General features: G+C 33.6%; 1 long non-coding RNA gene across 1 annotated transcript; it reads left to right on the top strand.

Annotated features, from left to right (window-relative positions):
• Positions 1-325: 325 nt before the first annotated feature.
• Positions 326-935, top strand: LOC126880687 (uncharacterized). The gene is made up of 2 exons (XR_007696679.1): positions 326-609; positions 813-935. It is a non-coding gene; the product is annotated as an uncharacterized LOC126880687 (long non-coding RNA).
• Positions 936-5768: the final 4833 nt, after the last annotated feature.

The raw sequence follows: 5768 nt of genomic DNA, 5'->3' as shown, positions 1-5768 counted from the left end.
TTGCTGTAATATTGTTATGACAAAGATGATGATTTAAGTTTGTAGCAACTTTGCCGCAAGCGTACAGTTGCAAAGCCATGTCACGCGTGCCATCTATTACACGTTACGGTCGGTTCGGTTCGGTTTCGTTCGTTACCCTGACTGATGTCACACCCACGAAAACGAGAGTGTTGCCACCTGTGGTAAATTTCCCTTTCTGCGAGAATTTTCAACATAAAAGAGAAAAAGTTAACTTATAAGGGAATATTTGCTCCAGTCCAAATTGTAAAATATTTATAAAAATCAAAAAAATTTTAAAATAATTCAACATATTTTCACAGATTTTTTAAATAGGAGCATAGGAGGGAATTTTATCATAATAGTGGGAATTTTTAAGGTACGTTGAGGGAAAAAGCTTACTCGGCAGCTGGCAACACGGGAAAAGTAACCTGCCATCGCCATCCTGCCAAGCGGTGATAATTTGTGGTTAGGTATATCCTATCCTATGTTGATCTTTTTCTTTGATTTTTTTACATTTACCGTACAATTCTCCGAGACTATTACTTTAATTACTAAGCTGAAGCTTGTTTTCTTCAGTTTTTCATAGACCCACCTGCTTGTGGTGATTAGGTAAGTTTTTTTATGTCTTTCGTAGCTTCTAACTGTATTTACATACATACTATCCGAAATAAACATATTATAATGATTATTTATAAATAACTTTTAGGTTTTATTGTAAAATTGTTACTTTAACATGTTTTTATCTCTTAATAGCAAATATTAATTCTGTTCACACAGCAAGACTTTATAACAATTTCTTTTATTTGTTTCAGAGCTGAGACAAAACTGAGCATCGGAATCTGAAGCTAGCGGGTTTAATGTAAGTTCCAATAAATAATTTTAGACAATAGATTGTATTTTAGTTGAGTGATTACTGACTAAATAGTTATATAAAATGGTATTGTATTTTTTATTCACATTGTTTTATTCAAATTGTGGCTAGTATGTCAAAACAAACCTTAAGTAAGTTTGTATTAAGTTTGAAAATACAAACTTCATGCAACAAAACAAAAACAAACCTTGAGCAACTTTATTATATCAAGTTTGTATCAAGTTTGAAAAAATAAACTTCATGCAAGTTTGTCACACACCAACTAGCAAGTTTGATTTAAACTTGCTGCAAGCTTGCAAAATTGCCATGGCAAACCTTCAGCAAGCTTTCATGTTTGATGTATCAAACTTGTTGCAAGTTTGAAACAAGTTTATATTGCTATCTGGGGAACGCCCGGCACGGCACAGCCCGGCACGGCACAGCACAGGCCGGCACGTCCAAAAACCCATTTGTAACGGCCGGCACGGCACGGCACCGGAAAAATGATCATATATTTTAAAAACTATCGTAAAATAAAAGTTTTTAAAACACATAAACTACACAATTTTAATGAATATGCATCATGTTAAAAAACGAATTCATGGTCAAAAGATAATGTACGTACCTGTCCATTGATCAAAATATTCGGATATTTGTACCCATGTATGTGTCCTTTTTCTTACTATCATGATAACTTGAGTCCGATGCATCATACAAAAATGGGTATTCTCTGACACTCTCAATGAAAAGTTCTTCCATATTATTTTATTTCAAAAGAAACAACGCGCTTTCAATTAAAAAATCAACAATATATCTGCTTATTATCAACAATTATGACGCACTGCGCCGACTGGCCGTTCAGGCCGTTCGACTTCAACGGATTTTATTCTCCTCGGAGAATTTTGGCCGTTCCGTTTGCGTGCTGGCCTGTGCCGGGCCGAGCCGGCCGCTCATAATGGGTTACGTTGCATTTAAAACTATACAAATGAATTTGGACTGTCCTGTGCCGGGCCGGGCTATGCCGTGCCGGCCGTTCATAATGGGTTTCTTGCTTAACTGTACAAATGAATAGAATTGATATACATTGTATATCTACGTTGGAATATGACTTTCAAAATCGTGGTCAGGGTTATTGGGTTAATGTCTTATATATTCCAAACTAATCTAATAGAATTTTAAGATTTTTTCACCGCTTAACTATACCGACCTTGATCATGACATTCTTAATCGTATCAAGGTCATGAGAATTTATTCTCATGACCCTCCCGCGGCGAAATAATTTTGGTAAGAACATAAGCTTAATAAATATTGATAGGTAGCATCTGATGGATTTACCAGCAAACAGACCGACGTGTTAATTACGTGAATTTTGGGTACATTTGTCACCAATATACGTAAATTGCTTACGTGAATTTCACGTGAAAATTTGGTTGGAATGTCACATTGAAAATACGTCTTTAAATTACGTGAATAACTCGTCTTCAATAGACGTGTTATTTACCTTAAATAGCAATAAAATGTTTCGCGAAATTCACGTTGCAAATACGTGTTGATTAACGTATCTTTTAGGGAATGTATATATTAGTATTCACGTGAAAGATACGTCCTCGGTTTACGTAAATATTTAGACCTTAACTTATGAGTCACGTAATTATTATCCTCATATGATAATATGATATAAATAAAACAAGCATACAAAGTAATAACAATGTATTTATTTAGTAGAATTTAAAAATTTTAAAACATTTGTCTTATATAATTATTAAACAAGATAATGAACCAAAAATTTTATCGACCTAAAGACACATTAAAAAATTTGCCAACACAAAACACAACACAGGTCATTTTTTATTTCGAGGAGGAAACTTTCTTGTTTTTTCTAATTGCATCATCGGCATTCAACCCTCGAGCAGTGAGGTAAACGTTAATACGAAAGACATTATTATAAATAAACCCGCCTAAAATAAAACTAGGGAAATAAAGATCTTCACGTTTCACTTTTTGTTGTGAGAAATGTGAGAAGCTGATATTAGAGGTTAGGATCATCGATTATAAAAATCGATTATTTTTAAACTGCAGTTAAACAATTCTACTTTAAATTAGTATTACGTATTTTCTTTTTGTTTTTAAATTTCTTCTACTATTAACTAATTGGTCTTACTAAAAATCTATTTCAATACCAGAATAATATAAAAAATGATGCTATCGAAACGTATCTATTATTCGATAAATCGATTAATTTAGTTTTCGAACCAACTATGTTAGTCACGTGATAGTATTTAAAGGAGGAGAAAGGCTTGGCAGTACGTCATCACCGCGCGCGATTTGAAAATTAGACTCAACATCATTATTTTAGCTCCTGTGATACTTTAAAGAAAAAATAGCAAAAATAGCTTCAAATCAAGTTTGTATTGAAATAGTTATGCTAACTGATTTTAAAAGCGAAATCATAAATTTTTGTTTAAATATTGGTATTATTTACATTACTTTTACGTGAAATACATCTAATTTTTCGAAGTCCATAAAATACAGTGAGTAAAATTCAAGCGATACGTATTTAACCAACACCGTTGTTAAATTTTGTTTTCCAAAATATTTCTCAAAATTTAGCCAAATGAAGTTAAATATGTTTCGTAATTATTACGTGAAATAAACGTACCTTTGCGATGTAACCGACATTCACACCTATTATAAAAACATGTACTATATTCGTCATTATGATTTTATATTATTCTAATGTCAAACATGTGTAAAGGAAGCACTAATATATAGGTGAATGATTTGGCACTGAAATACGTTTTATTCCCGTCATAAATCACCGAGTTACGTATTCGTTGAAATTTGCCGTAAATTTAACGTAATCATCACGTAACTGGGTTCAAACATGTTTGCTGGGTTAAATCTAAAAATTTAATTCAAATAAACTACAGATAGAAAACAATACGTTGTCTAAAAGATAAATAACATTAAGGTTTGATATTGGGTAAATCAACGTTCGAGGGCCATCGAACGAGCTACTTTGGGAATATCTACGAGAGAATATAATATATTCGAAACGAGAACGTGCGAAGCAGGACGAAGGCGGAAGATGAAATCGGTAGAACACGTGGCACGGCAATACAATGACAAGTGGACGAGAAAGATTGTACATTGGAGACCACGCGAACACAGTCGTAGTAGAGTAAGATCACAAAAACTAAGGCTAGACGATATCAAAACCAAATTGGGGAGAAACTGGATAGCACAAAACAGAAGAGTGGAAGAGTGGAGTTTTCGCAAATCAAAACGTTGATTTACGAAACTGATAGTTGAAGGAATATTCACGTTTATTTTTAAGGTCCTATTCCAATGAAGAATTTTATAGTTTATATATATTAAACTTCACTGATGATGCATAAGGATGCTGAAATAGTTGCTATATGGAGATGGTAGTCCAACTCTGAATCGAATATAAACAAAACCTGCCTTGAACCCTTTTTAATCTTTTTCATTTTACTCAGTTTTTGAGTATTTAGAAACTGTCTTTCGGTCCTTTTCCTAGACGAAGAGAAGGTAAATGCGTGGCCTAAGTGTCCTCTATTTGCTTTCTCCTATTTTCGTCGTCTCTACGTGATTATATATTGTAAAATCCGGAGATGTGGGATGCAGCCAGAAAGCAGTTTATTAACGAAAAGTCTTAGATTTAAAATATTGTTTATTGTATTTTTATATCAATTATTCTAATTGTTTAAAACGTAGTAAACTTTGTATCTGGGGCTTTTCGTTGTTTTCCTCGTAATACGAGAGATGTCGCTGGATTGCGTCTCAAAAGGTGGGTTCATTGCATCGCGATGGTTTGCCTTAAAAGAGGCAGAATGTTTATATTCCCTTCAGAGTTGTGACTGCATAAACTTCACTGATGATGCATAAGGATGCTGAAATAGTTGCTATATGGAGATGGTAGTCCAACTCTGAATCGAATATAAACAAAACCTGCCTTGAACCCTTTTTAATATTTATATCATCTTTTTCAGAGTCCTTTTGAAAGTCCTCATATTGCCCCGTTTGAATAAAAATTTGTATGACCTTGATACGATCAAGAATATCATGAACAAGGTCAAATTCAAGGTCGGTATCGTTAACCCGTGGAAAAATCTCAAACTTCTATTACATTACTTTGGAGTCTATAACCCATTTACCCAATAACCTTGACTATGATTTTCAAGGTCATATTCAAACGTAGATATATCCATTATATTCATTGTTGCAGTTAGAAACATAGGTTCCCGCTCGAATAAGTACACGTAACCTTGGCATGACCTTGAAGGTCGAGGTCAAAATCAAAGTAAAGGTCGCCATTGGATAGGCAGGAAATAGTCCAAGACAACTACTACTTTTCTTTGATCCTATGCTCTAGATGTTGCCAGATAACCAGTAACTCCGGGAACTAGAATGCCTGATAAATCTTATAATTTTCCAAGTTTGTGCCTCTATATCTTAAAAACCCTCCATCAGATCGAGATCTGCCCATGAAAACTTTTCATCAGAATGCTTCAATGAGTATTTTCCCACAGTATAAACTAAATCCACTAGGACTTAATTGCGATAAGTTTTTTGCGGGGTAATTTAAGCTTAGAAACATATTTATTTTATTCCACTCGGTAAAAGCTTAAAAAATAAGTTTTGATGAACATTTGCCCAACAGAGTAAATACCAACGAAAAATGTAAAATATTAAATGAAAAATTAGCGGATCCCGGTAATTACCGTTTTAAAATGAGCTTAGTTTTTGGTGGTGCAAAACTTTGCGGATACTTCTATTTGAGATAATTTATGATCATTAAGTCTTTCTTTTTGACCTTTTCCACTGTCGAGTGCTCTATCCCTATCACCTTGTAATGCTCTTTTTTTATTGACTATTTTTTTTGTTATTTTACGAT

This window comes from Diabrotica virgifera, chromosome 2 (assembly GCF_917563875.1).
Source record: "Diabrotica virgifera virgifera chromosome 2, PGI_DIABVI_V3a".
NCBI lineage: Eukaryota > Metazoa > Arthropoda > Insecta > Coleoptera > Chrysomelidae > Diabrotica > Diabrotica virgifera.
This window is presented reverse-complemented; position numbering and strand designations above follow the sequence as displayed.